We start from the raw sequence: 16,198 nt of genomic DNA on the forward strand, positions 1-16,198 counted from the left end.
ATAGCTTTGGCAAAGAACCCAGTCTTCCATGATCGAAGTAAGCACATTGATACACGCTATCACTATATTAGAGAGTGTGTCTCTAACAATGATGTGAAGTTGGAGTACGTGAAGACAGATGACCAAGTAGCGGATATCTTCACCAAGCCTCTCAAGCGTGAACACTTTGTCAAGTTAAGATATTTACTTGGAGTAGCAAAATCAAGTTTAAGGGGGGGTGTTGAATATATAAATTGATTTTGGGTTTGTTAGTTTTGGGCCTTGGGAGTTTTAAGCCCAAATTATTGATGTAGAAAGTCCAATTTCTAGAAGCCTATTCTAGAGAAATCCATGGAGTTCTCTAGAAAATAAGGATAAGTTAAGATTTATGTAGAATGGTAGGGAAAATTCTAGAGAGTAGTTTATAGCCATTAGATCAACTTTGTGGTGGCAAAATCCTAGTCATTGATTTAGGGATGCCACTAGTATAAATAGAGGTGATGAACTTGAGTTTGTATCAAGCAGAAAATTACAAACACTCAATAATATAAGTAGCATTCCCTTCCAACAAGTTTCATATCCTCTCTCAAATACTTAAACACTTTCTCCACCTATTAAAGCTTCCTTCCAACACTTTCTGTGTGCATTGATGGCTATTGTGAATGAGAGTGGATATCAAATTCACGATAATAGTTAGACAAATGTCGTGCTGGAAAGATTGAATTCTCCCACAAGCAAATAATCTCTTCAATAATTGTATTAAACACTGAATAATTTTGTTTTTATTTTTTCAATTGGTAATGACATACCTTGAAACTATAGCTTTGTACTCTAAAGTGATGTGTCTCTTTTATATTTTACAACTAGTAATTCGTCAGTTGGTATGTCCTATATTTAATTGGTATGTCCTATATATATTTAATAGCAATTCTTCACAAAAGCACTATTGAAGGTCAATAAGTACAATCAAATTACAGGAGACTCTCTCCCTTCAAAAAGCTTGGTTTACTACAACATTCAAAATAAGCTCCCAGATTAATCCCAAAAAAAAAAAAGCTCCCTGACCATTTATGTTACGATCTATAATTAATTAGTTGGTTTTTATCATACGTGTTTAATATGACTACTCAAATTTATTCAATTAAATTGTGTGTATTTTTTTTGACTAAAAATCACAACGATATTCATTCATTCGAATAATTGATAGAGTATATTAAATGAAAGTACAAATTTCAACATGATAAATTTAGGGGGGTGTATTCAATTAGGATTTCAATAGATTTTAAAAGACTTTTTTATGATGATAAAATCTTGTGGTATTCAATTAAGATTTTAAAAGACTTTAAAAAAATTTAGTGGTATTCAATTAGGATTTTAAAAGACTTTAAAAAAGTCTAGTGGTATTCAATCAAGACTCTTTACAACTTACAAAAAGTCTTGTGGTATTCAAAAGTATTCTAATTTTGATGGATTGTTTAAAAAATAGGATTTTAATGGATTTTGATGGACTTTTCAGTGAATTTTGAGCTACAAAAAGTCTTTCCTCATATCATGAGATTTTGATGGATTATCATTTTTTTTATTTCTTTCACCTTTCCTCATGTTTCTATTTCATGTTTCCTGATTATCTTATGTTTTTTATAATCACTTATATTTTCTCCCTACCTCTCTATCACGTTTCCTCTCTTCATGGTTGTCCTGCTACCATAGATAGTGTCACGATTCATTATAGGATATAGACATTGAAAATATATACAACAACATGTTTCAACAACAACAACAAACCTTGTTCGTGTTTTTTTTTTTAAATTGTTTTTTTGTTTATTCATTGATTTTTTTTGGTAGAATTTTATTCATTGATTTTTTTTATTATATTAATGATTGTTGATTTTTTTAAGGAATGATTAATTTTCATTGATTGATTCATTATTATTTTAGAAGGAATTTATATCGAATTTATTGACTCATTTAAATCTTAAAAGTCTATAAAGTATTTCAAAATCTCAAAAGTCTGTGTCATAAAGTCTCACAAATTCTTGTGTTAAGAATCTTGATTGAAAAAGTCATTCAAAAAAGTCTTCTAAAATCTCATAAAATCAATACAATCTCACAAAGTCTTTTAAAATCTTCAAGATTTTTTTTGCTAAAATTTTCTTGTGAAATCATAATCCAATACACCCCCCTTAAAGTTACCGGAATGTCCATGCTTCCAGATGATGCCCGGATCATTGATTGAATCTGCAATTGATTGAAGTTGATCTTTCAATACGAACTAAACGAACACTGCAACAAGATGGGAAATCAAACGCCGTACTAATGACGACTAACAACACAACGCCGCACTCAGACGACGATATCACAACAAAAGAAAGAAAAACTAAAAAACTTAATCTATGTAAAAATCACTTATTTAGATTGAAATCAAGAAAAAAAATATGCCGAGGGGGTGATTTTAGGCCAAAAAATGACCTAAAATCACCACTCACCGATGAAGAAAGAATAAAAATCGTTAAAGATTTAGTTAGTAATCAGAAGGATAAGTCGGTAGTTTCTTGATGACTATATATAGGTTTTGTTGTAATATTTTACTCTCACTTTTCTCATTCGTAATATTTTTCCCTGATCAATATTATACACTTCTGAACTATTTTCTCTCCTCCTATCGATGCCATGTTTTTCAACATGGTATCAGAGCAAATTCAGTATCCACCTTGAACAAATTTTTCTGCTGCATTTCATCCTAGAAAATCTAATTTTCTCATTTCTCAGTTTCTTTTCTCATTCATCTTCATTTTTCTGTTGTTTCTCGATAAAATATTGTTTCTCAATTTTGATCAGTTTCGAATTTGGATCTTGATTCAGTTTCAATTCTTTGATCTTGATTCAGTTTCGATTCACTCACCTTCTTTCTTCGCAGATTTGATGTCAGTTTTTCGTTTTGTTATTTTTCATAACCATAAATTTGTTCCTCATTGTTACCGATCAATTCCTATTTCATTTTCATTCTGTGATTTCTAATCGCAATTCTTCATCCTTTCACAAATTCTAGGGTTTATGATTTCAATTTTATTCGCAATTTCGTTTTGAGATTCTTGCGATTTAGTTTTGCTGTTATCGCGATTCATGATTCATCTCCTACTGATTTCAGGTTTCAGTCTACTTCTATCTCCACTCCATTTTTAACTTTGGTGTGATTGTTGGTTCTTGTTATCATTTTTGTGCGTTGGAACTTGCGTTGGATTCAATCTACATTTGGTTGATCTTGTCGTTTTTGAAGGTCCAATCGCCGTAAATCTTGCCATCGTCGCTGCGGTGCTTTAGTAATAACTTCTTTCCTACAACTGTTTTCTATTCTGAAGATAATTTGATTATTGTATTCATTGCATCTGAAATTTGAAGATAGATTGCAATGGTTCCTCTTCTAGTTTATTGATGTTTCACCATTTGATGGTTCTTCTGCTCTTGCTGTTGGATCGCCTTGAAATCTCAGTTACAAGAAGTCAGAAAAAATCTTTGTTGAATTTTTTTGCATCTTTGCTGTTTTGGAGATTTTTTTGGGAAAAATATCTTTTTTCGGAGGACATTCTGACTTGGATTTGTTTTATTTTAAAACAGATTTCTTACTAATTTTTTGGCATATATTTTTCAATAATTAGGGAGTGGGCGATGTAGAGGCAATGATTAGGGTTTGCCACCACACAAGGGCTAGGGTTTTAGAGAGGAAAAAGAGATTTTTCTCTTGGTACAACTCTAGGGTGGGCGAACTATCTTTGTGGTATACCTTGGGATACACATATCAAATTGAGTCTTTTGGCCACGAGAAGACATTCGTGTTTTGGACAGAATTATGATTAATTCTTGTAACCCAATTGGGAATTTCTTTGTAAAGTTACTCTTTGATACAATGGAACGGAGGGGCTGCTCTCTCCCCCAAACTATGTCATTATTGGACCGAACTGGCTAAACAAATTATCGTGTTCTTTCTTCTCATTTATCGTTTTTATCAGTTATTATTATTATTGCTTATTCCAATTGTGATTTGGTTGTTGTTCTATTGCTCCACACATCAAGTTATCATTGGTGTGATTTTAAAGACGAATTCTCAACACTTGGTCTGTATAGTGTTGACAGTGAATGTGCCAAAGCTATTAGTTTCGGTTAGGAATTAGGATAGTTTTGGTTTTGCTTTGTTTGTTTGAAAAAGGTTTTGAGACAAAGTTAGATAGTATAAGACCAAAGATAAAATAAAGAGTTCAAGATGATAAAACTAGGTTAAGTGCTTTCGAATTCCTCCCCTATTTCTGCTTGGTAATTGGCGCTATATCTGCTCACTATTGACGTATTATCTGGAGATTAATTTCTATTAAAGTAAGCCTAGTATAACTATACTTACTTCTATTGTAATCTGTCTAGGGTGAATCAATCAAATTAGGTTTAGCCTTCGTTATTTCTTGTCATTATCTTAACGAGTTTAGCCTTTAATAGGCATCCTTACTTTTAGAGGTTCCTAATTTAACAAGTTCTCTAGCATAACTGGTTCCCTAATATCAGTACAGAATTTAGCTATGTGTAATTCTTAATCTCTAACCTCACCTCAATACTGAATTTATTGGTCTCATGTAAGTGGGTTATAGTATCCCTTTGTTTTCGAAGCCTTAGAGGTGTCTCGGTATCCACTTCGACCCTAGTTACTAACAATATATATGGCCATTCATATATGAAAGTGTATAAAACGATAAATACAAATACAGACAGATAATAAATGAATAGCAATTTATATATAAACTTAGAAGTAACCAGATTACATTTTCTCAATCATTCATACGGGAGGTCATCTACTTGCCCTAACCTAAAGGGACTTAGCTACTATTAAGCATATTGAACAATAAAGAAAACATGCATAAAAATAACCTCGAATCCTTGCAGAGGAAGTTTCGTCTCCCGATGGTGGGGGAGAGTCTCCCTCTCTTTAGAGCTCCTGAGCCCTCCTTGCCTCCTCCTCCTTTGCTCCTTAGAGAGCTTATAGTTATCTGAACTTCTGAATGAATAATTTCGAAGGAGGAGAGCTCTATTTATAGTTTTTCAGCTGGGTTTGGGCTTTTTCCTGCGACCCATCGTACCCATCGTAGCCACGATGGCGTTCAAATTCGCCTCATCGTGGCCACGATGGATCTTATCGTAGTACGATGAAAGATTTTCTCGGATTCTCTATGTGCTTTTGCCGTCATCATCGTGGGTACGATGGTTTGTATGTTTTCGGCCATGTTTGCTTGTCATTGTGACCACGATGTAACCCATCGTAGCCATGATGACGTCCATAATTTGATTTTTGCTCCAACGCTAAAGTTGTAGCTCCTTGTCTTATTTTTCCAACGCATAGTCACGGGCCTCGATCCGAAACTCGTAGCTCTAGTTATCACAATTTTGGTACGATGTGCGTATTGCTTCATCGTTCTACGATGGCCATCCATCGTGGGTACGATGGATTCTTCAATTCCATCCTTTTTTGACCTTTTTTATGAATTTTCTACTTTTCTTGATTCTTGGACAAGTAACTTCGTAACTTTAGGTATTTGCTTGTATTTGGTCTTCAATTGCTACTAAAACTACTCTAAACACTACTACAAAAATGAGTTTTAATAGCGCCCTCTTAATAGCGCCCTTTTAATAGCGCTTATTTAGAAAGTGCTATTAAAACTTAAAACGGAGCCCTTATGATAGCGTTTGTATGAAAACCTCTATTAAAAGCTCCAACTTGTGAACTTTATAAGAGCGTTTTGTAAAGAAACCGCTGTTAAAGCCCAAAACGAAAAGCATTATGATAGCGCTTTTAAAAAAACGCTTTTAAAGCATGTAACCTGCGTTTGAAATTAATTAAAAAGGGTGGTGGGTAGGTTTCGAACCCTTGACCCCTTGAACCCCTTTTTTTAAAAAAATTAAAAATAAAAACAAAAACAAAGATCCATGTGTAGCTAGTGAAATGATCGACAAACACAATATAATATTTGTAACCATTTATTGACAATATATGGGATGGTCCCCAAACATAAAAAATAATAAGTTCAAGAGGAGAAGTAGTATGTATAAAGGATATAGAAAATGGAAGTTTGTGACCTTTATTGATAGAACAAGAATTACAATGCATGGTTTTATTATTAAAATTCCTAGATAGACCACACATAGACATCATTTGTGTAAGAATTTTTGGAGATGGATGACCAAATCTTGCATGCCAAAGATCTATGGTGGACATAGTTGTGGATAGTGCCATGGGAGAGTTGAAGGTTGGGCTATAGGTATATAGATCACTGTTACTTAGAATGTGCATCAAAACCGCACCCATCACCTGATCCTTCACACAGAAAAAAAGAGGAATGAAATTCAACATAAACATTGTTAGATTTACAAAATTTAGAAACAGAAATAAGGAACACAAAGAATATTTTTGAGATTAAAAGTTGAGTTTGGTGTAGGAAGTGTGGCTGAGCCAATATGAGAGATTTTTAAACCTGTACCATCACCGATCTGAACTTCTTGAGAGCCATCATATTCAGAGTAAATATGCATGTTGTTGAGATTGTTTGCAACATGGTGAATGGCTCCAGTATCTAGTACCCTATTGGAGTTGGTGGGTTAGCATAAGCATAGTGAGCCATTGGGGGGTTGCTTGGTTGGGGAATCTATGGACAACAGAGAGCAATATGCCCAATAGTTGAGCAAAATTGGCAACGTTGAAGGGGTTTATTGCCACGAAAGTTAGAGCCTTTGGATTTGCCTCGACCGTAAACTCGAGCAGAGTGTGAGCCACGTGGAGTGAAAGATGAGTGACCACGACCAGATGATGGTGTTCGTGGGAGATCATCATGTTTGAAGTTTTTATGGGCTAGGTTTGCAGTTGGAACTTGATTTTCAACTTGAGATTCACGATGAATATATTCATCATGAGCAAGCAAGTGGCTACGAAGTTCTTCAAAGGAGAAGGGTCGCTCACGAGTATGAATGGATGGAGCAATATTGTCACGATATTGCTCTAACAGTTTTCATTGCCAAATTTTAGGTACTATTAGTTTTGTCATCGAGTTTTTGTTTATGTCACCTCTGGTTTGTAATAGTTATTATTAATAGGGTTAAATATGTTTTTAGTGTCTAAATTGTATTTTATATATTTAATAATGTTCCTATACTCCCTCCCTCCCAAAATATAAGCAAAAATAGGTCAACAAAAATTGATGAATTTGGTTTAAAATTTAGTCCAGATACATTCACTTTTGCTGACCCACTTTTGCTTATATTTTGGGACTGAGGGAGTATTTTAAAAGTTGTGTAAGAAAAAATCCTATAATATCTTTCATTATCAAGTTTGGTCCTTTCGTGTATTCTACTAACAGAACGCTGACTTGACAATTTAATTTATATAGGATTAAATATGTTTTTAGTACCTACATTTTGCTCTGTATTTAAGAATACTCCCCATATTTTAAAATTGTTTAAGAATACCGAAAAGACATCTCCTAAGTGTTCTAAAGAGTCAAGTACAGAAAATTGGGCAACAAAAAATATTTAATTGTTTTTCCGTTAAAAAGAAAGAAAAAAAAAACATTTGATGAGCTTTATACAATATAAATTAACAAAATCGTATTCTAACATTACATACGGGAAGAAAAGAAATATGGATAAAACTATTAAGTTTCCCACTATAATTTTATTTGTTTTCCTATTTTGTTTTAGAGAGGAGGTTGCAAGTACTGATCCTACTGAACTTAGGCCTTTTATCTACACTAAAACATCTATCAAATGTACCTCCGCTAAAGATTGTCCGGTTTGTATCATATCAGCCGACTTGGCCGTTGCTCATTGTGAAAATGGTTATTGTGTATCGGTAGTCAATCCATATTTCCAACAAGAACACCGTATGTAGGGTAGAATTACTTCTCCCAACAAGCAACCAATAATTTACTTTTCTTAATTTCACGCACTTGCAACTTTAATATTGTACTCTAAGATAAGGTTGGTAATGAAATGAAATAAAATTGTCTTCTCTTCTCTTTATAAGGTTGTGACAAAATTATTTCGTCGCAATTAGAGCATTGCAAATTCATTGACACGAAAAATTACGTTTCGTCCCAATACTACGACATAATGATTTAATTCCGTCTCAAAAAAGTGACCGAATATTCACATTCCGTCCCCACAGCGTATTTTTGTTTTTTCCAATCCTGTGACAGAATATTTACTTTTCGTCCTTTTTTTTTTTAGAAATTAAATGTATTCATATAAATAATTCACATTTAATTGTATAATCAATTTTAATTTGAAAATTCATATCAAACTAGAAATTCATATCCGCAAGCATATGTTCCATCATACACATAGCATATAAGTATCTCCAAATTACAGCAAAATATCAAGGGACTGAACTACTCTCGTTTTGCGAGAGGAACTAGTATAAATCTGCTGTGTCTTTTCTCTCCCTCTGATCTCTCTTATTGTGTTTACTTTGCTTTATCCGCTATAATCTTTGCTTAAGATAAAACTTCAAAAAAGTTTTAATTTATCTTAAAACACAATTCAACCCCTCCTTCTTGTGTTTTCACATCTTCAATAAGACCATTAAGCTTGAAAAGATAACGAGAGACTAATGAAGAATTGCAAGGAAGAGGAAGAAGAGAGGGAGATGATGCAAGTGATTAACCAAAGGCAAAGAATCCATGCAAATGAAGTTTGATGATACAAAAACAAGTATAAAGACTTAGGCTGATGCTATGGTAGATCACCATTCACTACAAAAAAATTTGTGGTTTAGTCACGTCAAGACCATAGCTAAATGGGGATTTACCCGTGGCTAATAATGTTTGCCACGTAAATCTTGAGTGTGGCCTATCTGGAAGTCGCAAAATTTAACCGCTATTCTTTCATGCTTTTTCCTTGGTTTTCCTTTTCTTACACTATTCAATTGAGCATATGACCTATAAAGCATATGAAAAACAATATATACTTAATTAAGAAATTATGGGTCACTCTAACCTAACTTGAATGAAAAACTGTAGAATTGAGCATAAGGATATATGTAAAATGGCATTTCAAGAGACTGGACAACATATATGACCTATGACACAACAAATACTGAAGGTGGCAAAAATAGAGCATAACATGCAATGACAATAATCTGAGTGACATGTGTAAACAAAATATGAATCTGTTATCTCAACAATGGAAATTGAGATTCACCAATGACCAACTACCACGGCTTCTTTTTAATTACTTATACTAAAAACACGTTAGTTTTCATTCTTCCTCATCCAATCTTGATAATTACTTATACTAAAAACACTATTTTTCAGAAAGAAGATAAAAAACAAAAATGAAAAATGCAATTGATGTCAAGAACCTGTTTTGTGAGTAATAATTAAAAAGAAAATGCAAATGGTACATTGTAAAAATAGTTTGTGTTCTGCATCTATCAATAAATTTCCAGCCCAGGTGGTTCGTTGGATATTCCAAATTGAGTTCAAATTCAATGCTTAACAATTGCCTAAATCTCTGTTTAAATTTATGGAGCACAATGGAATGGATGAAATTCAACATTCATAAATTACAAACTCACAATCTTTTTCTCCTCAAATTCTCTCAGATCTTATTTGTCTCTGTTTTATGAAAGCTAAAGAATGATTAAATGAGCTTTAATCAACAATCTATACAAGTTATATAAATCCTAACTTTCTCAACTAATTAAAGTATAAGAACACTAATTAAACTTAGTGTTCACTGGGTGTGTTTGATTCGTAAAACAACAAGGACTGGACAGAACAGTACAGGCAGGGACGGACCGGAGGGGGGGCGAGCAGGGGCTCCAACCCCTCCCTAAATATGTATACTATGTTATATATATATGTATATTATAATCTATAAGTTGTTAAGTTGGGCATATGTGTATGTATATCCTATAAGTGAATGGAGAGAGCGAGTGTTTTAGTTGTTGTCTGTTTTAGTTGTTGTCTTTTTGTGTACTAGTGGTTTAAATAGATGATCATTTAATGTTTATGGGTTGTTAATGACACATCCTATTTCCTAGCTACTTCTTTTTATACATTCTATTTTAGAGTTTTGCTAATAATAATGAATTTAAAGATAGAAATTTTGTATTGATAAGAGCATTTTTTTTTTGTAATATTAAGAAATTGATTACACGATTTTTTAGTCAAAATTACCATATCCGACTTTTAACATGTTAGTATTTTCCTTTATTTTAGCACAAAATTTTATTTTGTTTTAGGTGCTACAATGTTTGTAAAAAAAAGGCAAAATTACACTACAAGTCCTTTATCTTATTTTTTTTGTAACATTTTGGTCCTTTATCTTTTTTTTGTACCAATTTGGTCCTTTATCTTTTTTTTTTGTAACACTTTGGTCCTTATCTTATTTATTTATAAAAAATAAAGGATCAAAGTGTTACAAATAAAAAAAGATAAAGGACCAAATTGTTACATAAAAAGGGACTAAAGTGTTACAAATAAAAAAAATAACGGACTAAAGTGTTACAAATAAAAGATAAAGGACCAAAATGTTACAAAAAAAAGATAAAGGACCAAAGTGTTACAAAAAAATAAGATAAAGGATCTGTAGTGTAATTTTGCCTAAAAAAAACTATAGTGATTTTATTTTATATGTATTGTTTGTTATTAAAAAAAACGGCCCATTCGGCCCCCCGTCTCATTGATTTCTAGATCCGTCCCTGAGTACAGGACATAACAAGATAATACAGGACAGGACAAACCTGTACCGGAAAGATATAGGACGATAATATTTTTATATTCGAAAATAAAATGAGTATTTTCGTATTTTTTATATTTGTACTGTGGACTAAAAGTTGTCCCGTGGTTTAGTGAGGGACAAAAAATCTTGTTTTTGTCCTGTCCCTTGCTATCTAATTTGTCCAGTCCCATAATAAATTTCAAATCAAACAGAGTACAACAAAAATTGTCCTGTCCAGTCCCCTATTTTTTAGCAAATCAAACGCACCAAATTTTATTTACCTTTGTCTCTAATAGATTGAATTTTCTTTTCTTTATCTAACTTAATCTATAACCGTACATAACACGGTTTAATTATACAAAATAAACCACTAAAAAAGCAATTAACTATAAGAATTTCTTAGGTATTCGTCATAAATTAACAAAAAAAATATAGCAAAAATAAACTAATTAACTAATCTAATGTAATGATATAAAAATAGATGCTTAAATTGAAGGTTAGCTATGCAAACCTGGATTAAATTTTTTAGCAATTTTTTTCTCGGTGTAAGTAATCACATAATTAGTTTGAAATTCATTTTCTATCTTGTTTCTCAACCTATTTTTCACAATCTTCATAGCAGAAAATCATCTCTCACTTGTAGCAAACAATCAAAACTAACTTAATTGAATTTGGACTTTAGTAGTGTAAAATATATATTATCAAAATATTTTAAAATAAATTGTTACGATTACTATGTTGTGGGTACATGTTTTGCTCCAAACGGTAGTTACTAATCTTTAAACACATCTCTCAAATATCAATTTATGTGTACATATATATCAAGAACAAGTATATGAAAAAAAAATACGACAAGAGTGGGGGCCTCAGCCCCTACTTACCCCCCTTATGGCCGTCCCTGACCACCTCTTAACCACCTCCGAATCTGTTGAAAGTCCATGTGGGACAGCGCCGATATTATCCTCCACCTTTGGTGGATCTACAAGCTCATCGGAATTACCTTCCGCATTCGCTTGAAACTTTTGACCTAACATTGAAAACTCACTACAAAAAATTTCAAATGAGGCATTGAATAACATTGTATAACATTGAATTTGAGGAATAAAACTTACAGGAAACAAATTTCAAAACTAAGCAAACTAACCTGATAAAAAAATCCATTCATAACTATGTTATTGAGAGCTATCAAGATTAATGGTATTTAAGAAAAACCCATAAATCGTTAATCTTAATGGGTCTCAATGACATATCAAATGATTTTCAATTTTGCTAATTTTTTTTTATGGACGATCTATATGATATAAACATTCAATCCAACGGTAGATTTTGTGAAATTCATATTAGTTCGAACGTTATTTATGACTGATCCATCATGGACCACTTGAAGAAAAACTTAAGTATATTTTCATGATGATTTCTAAGTGGTAGTTTTTCTTGCCAAACATTAGGTTTATGTCGGCACTTATTTTTAGAATTTAATTTATATATATAATCGGTGTAAACTTATTTTACACACATGTATCTTTTTTTTTTTGAACTGCAAATTTTTATTAAACCACACAACCCATAAACATAAGATATGCTTGGCGACTTTTGCGGGACAGGTTACCTGCCAGAGAAAACCTGGTCTCTCGACGTATTTTATCCTCGGCGGCTCATTTTTGTGTTTCGGGTTGTGGTGAGGTTGAGTCGGCTCAACACTTGTTCCTCTCTTGCAGCACATTTGGTGGTCTTTGGTCTCTTATTAGCTCATGGATCGGCTCTTCATCGGTGACAGCTCAGATCCTTTTAGATCATTTCGTTCAGTTCACTACATCAACGGGTTGTTTTCGAGCACGGCGTTCCTTCATGCAACTCATATGACTTGCTTGTGTGTGGGTTGTGTGGAATGAACGTAACCACAGATTGTTTAGCGGCTCAACAAATTCTTTACATCAAATGTTGGACAAGATCAAGAGAACCACACTAGGTTGACCCGGCAACAACCAAAGCCAAAAGAGCACCTACACCAAGCCAAAAGAGCACCTATATCCAATAATATATTGACCAATATGTAATTTGTTTTAAAATACATGACGTGTCACATTCATTAAATAATGTAGTAACATGTTATTGGATGCATATATAAACTTTTTTTTTTTGGTGAATTATAAACTCTTATTTTTAAAACACTTGACACTGCACAATAATTAAACTTTGATTCTTAAGTTATATTATTAATATATTTAATTGGATGTTCCAAAAGAAAGTTGTCTTGCTGAGGTGGCTGCATAGTTCAGATATTAGGTCTCAACAATCAAATGATTTTATATAAAAAAGTATAATAAAAAAACAACTTCAATGATGTATTAGTCCCTAAATTCTACAATTATTTGATTTTCATATCACTTGATCGGTAAGTGTGTTTAAGGGACAAATTTAACACATTAATATACCGAAAAGACATTTATTAAATATTCTAAAGAGGCAAATACAAGACATTTTGGTAAACTTAAGTGCTAAAAATTATTAAATTGTTTTAACATTGGGTGAGTTTTGTACACTATAAATTGATAAAATCGTATTCTCTTTGTTATATACAAAAAGGAAGAAAAAAATGGATAAAACCATTAAGTTAGCTCTCGCAATAATTTTATTTTTTTTTCTATTTTTTATTACAGAGGCGGATTACTATCGAAGCCCTCCAACGTATGAAATTGAAATGAATCCAACGACTACAAATATCAAATGTAAAACCGCTAAAGATTGTTCTGAGGAAGTCGTGAGACCCAACTACTTCATTGCTATTTGCAGTCGTGGCTATTGTCTTAAATTACTTGGGTAGAATGACTTCTACTAGTAAGGAACCAATCATCATTTTTTTTTTATTTTTGCCTTATTTTGCTAATATAATGTTGATAATGCATTCCAATAATAAAAAAAAGAGATAATGTTGGTAATGAAATTAAATTGTCTTGATTTTGGTTGTTACACAAATTCACGCACCTTGCAACTTTGATTTCATATTCTCAACTTAACTTTGTTGTAGCTATAATTTTATTTCTTTTGTTATTTGTTGTTTTGAAAAAAGTTAAATCTCACAGTTGCTTGAACTTTCTGTAGGCAATATGAACTTTCTGTGTTCATTGATAGCTATTGTGAATGCCGTGCTGGAAAGATTGAATTCTCCTACAAGCAAATAATCTCTTCAATAATTGTATTTAACATTGAATAATTTTGTTTTTATTTTTTCAATTGGTAATCACACCTACCTTGAAACTATAGCTTTGTACTCTAAAGTGACGATAAATGAAATAAGACACTAAATAATACTCCCTCCGGTCCTTATTATAAGGAACATTTTGAAAAAATCACACAGACCAATGAAGCACATTTAACATAGTTATTTTCATTTAATACTCTTATAAATTTTAATTTATTCCATGTATACCCTTATTTAATTACTCTTTATTCAACTAACTTACTTATTTTTAAATTCTCTCTCATAATAAATAAGGGCATAAGTGAAATTGAACATTTAAAACATTTGAAAATTGGTCAAAGTTTCTTATAAAAAGGACCAAATTTTTTGCCCTAAGTGTTCCTTATAAAAAGGACCGGAGGGAGTACTCCTTTGAGTTCTTTTGAAAAAATCATACAAAATAAAGAAATAATTTTTTCTTCGTTAATAGTTCTAAAATTTTATTTTTTATTATAAAACTAAATTTGGACTAGCATGAAAAATAGGTCTCTCTAATTAATACATTAGCAGTAGAATGAATATTTATTTGATTTTAATTATTTAATAACATTAACTAGAAAAATGCTACTATAGCGCTTTTTTGGGCTTCAAAAGCTTTATCATATATCCTATATTTAGTAGCACTTCATCACAAAAACGCTATTGAGTGTCTTTTATATTTTACAACTTGCAATTTAGTGTTTTTTTTTCAAAGTCTCTTTCAATATATTTTTATACAACCCGGAACTTAAAATTTTTTTTTTTATTCAGTGACGTGAAACTTAATTTGAAACTTAAAACATATAGGTTGCGTTTGATTTGCAAAAGGACGTGACAAAATAAAAAATATAGTTGTCCAACATTTGTTTTAAAAAAGAAAAAAATGACAGCACAAAAAAATATACTAAGGACAGGACAACTACCCACGTTTTTGTTACCCACTAAAGTGGTGGACAACTTTTTGTCCAGCAGATAAATAAAAGAAAAATACATTTTTATCCCTAGGTTTTCTTGCTCTTCCTTAGCTTATTTTGCAAACCTGTTCGTTCACTTTTTTTACTCAAGTAGTGTTGCAAATCATCCAACCGCCCACCACCAACGTCAACCATGGCCGACGGTGGCGTAGTGGCATAGTGGCTTCAAGCTTTTCTTAATTATTTCAATTTTCCATTTCTTATTTCATCTCTGTGTCCCTTTTGAAATTGATTTCAATTCCATATCCCTTTTGTCATTTGTTGAATTGTTGAATAAAATAGAAGGATTTCATTAATTGAAAATAACAAAAGAAAGACTTGGGTGTTTGGTTTAATAGAACCAATAGAAGGATTCCAACCTATGTTGCCTTCCCTTTTGTTCATTGTTATTAATAAATCTGATTTCTATAAATTAAGAAGAATAAGAAGAGAAGAAACAAGAAATACAAACCCATGAACAAGCTTCCAATTTTGGGATCAAGTAATTAGTTTTTGGGAGAAGGAAGAAGTGGATCTAAAACATGTTTAAGAAATTCAATTGTTGGAGAAGATGAACAACTTAAGAGTGTGAATTTTGTATATTTTACATTAAAAAGGGCATTACAGTAAATTTTGTATTATTTTGTCCCATGCTTAATATATCAAACAAGGTATGGTACAGAATTGATTGTCATGTGCACCGATTATCAAACAGAGCAAATAACACAAAGGTTCTATGATCCTAAATTTTTTTTAATTTTTTTTTTTTTTTGTAAAAAGGCCAAAAATATTAATCATAAAATGGCACAAGGTCAATAAATACAATCAAATTACATGAGACTCCCTCCCTTTAAAAAGCACGGTTTTCATCGTATATATAATCTATATATATAATTCCTAAATAGTTCTCCTAACCCTAATCCACTTAGACCAATCAAATTGTTTCATTTAGCCACATCATCTATATTATTATTATTATTATTATTATTATTATTATTATTATTATTATTATTATTATTATTATTATTATAATTATTAGTTATTATTATAATTATTATTGTCATCTCTATACTTTTCATATTCTACATTTAGATACTTATACCTTTTTAATATACACTCACTCAAGCTTTTACTTAGCCTTTACTTTTTTTGGTGAATATAATAATTTTTGCTTACTATATTATAATAAGGAGAATACAAAAATACACACTAATTAACTTTGTAACTCTCGGTAATATATTTTTCATCTCTTAAGTCACAATTCAATTTTCATCCCTTGAACTCTTCTACCAAT

The 16,198-nt window shown here is 31.7% G+C and overlaps 2 long non-coding RNA genes across 2 annotated transcripts; one reads left to right on the plus strand and one right to left on the minus strand.

The window, feature by feature from the left end:
* Positions 1 to 6,072: 6,072 nt before the first annotated feature.
* On the minus strand, positions 6,073 to 7,160 carry LOC123908390. The gene is made up of 2 exons (XR_006809620.1): positions 6,489 to 7,160; positions 6,073 to 6,331 (listed from the first exon to the last, which is right to left on the minus strand). It is a non-coding gene; the product is annotated as an uncharacterized LOC123908390 (long non-coding RNA).
* A 6,053-nt stretch (positions 7,161 to 13,213) lies between these two features.
* LOC123908389 lies at positions 13,214 to 14,042 on the plus strand. Its single transcript, XR_006809619.1, has 2 exons — positions 13,214 to 13,569; positions 13,834 to 14,042. It is a non-coding gene; the product is annotated as an uncharacterized LOC123908389 (long non-coding RNA).
* The last annotated feature ends 2,156 nt before the right edge of the window (positions 14,043 to 16,198 follow it).

This window comes from Trifolium pratense, linkage group LG2 (assembly GCF_020283565.1).
Source record: "Trifolium pratense cultivar HEN17-A07 linkage group LG2, ARS_RC_1.1, whole genome shotgun sequence".
In the NCBI taxonomy this organism is placed as follows: Eukaryota; Viridiplantae; Streptophyta; class Magnoliopsida; order Fabales; family Fabaceae; genus Trifolium; species Trifolium pratense.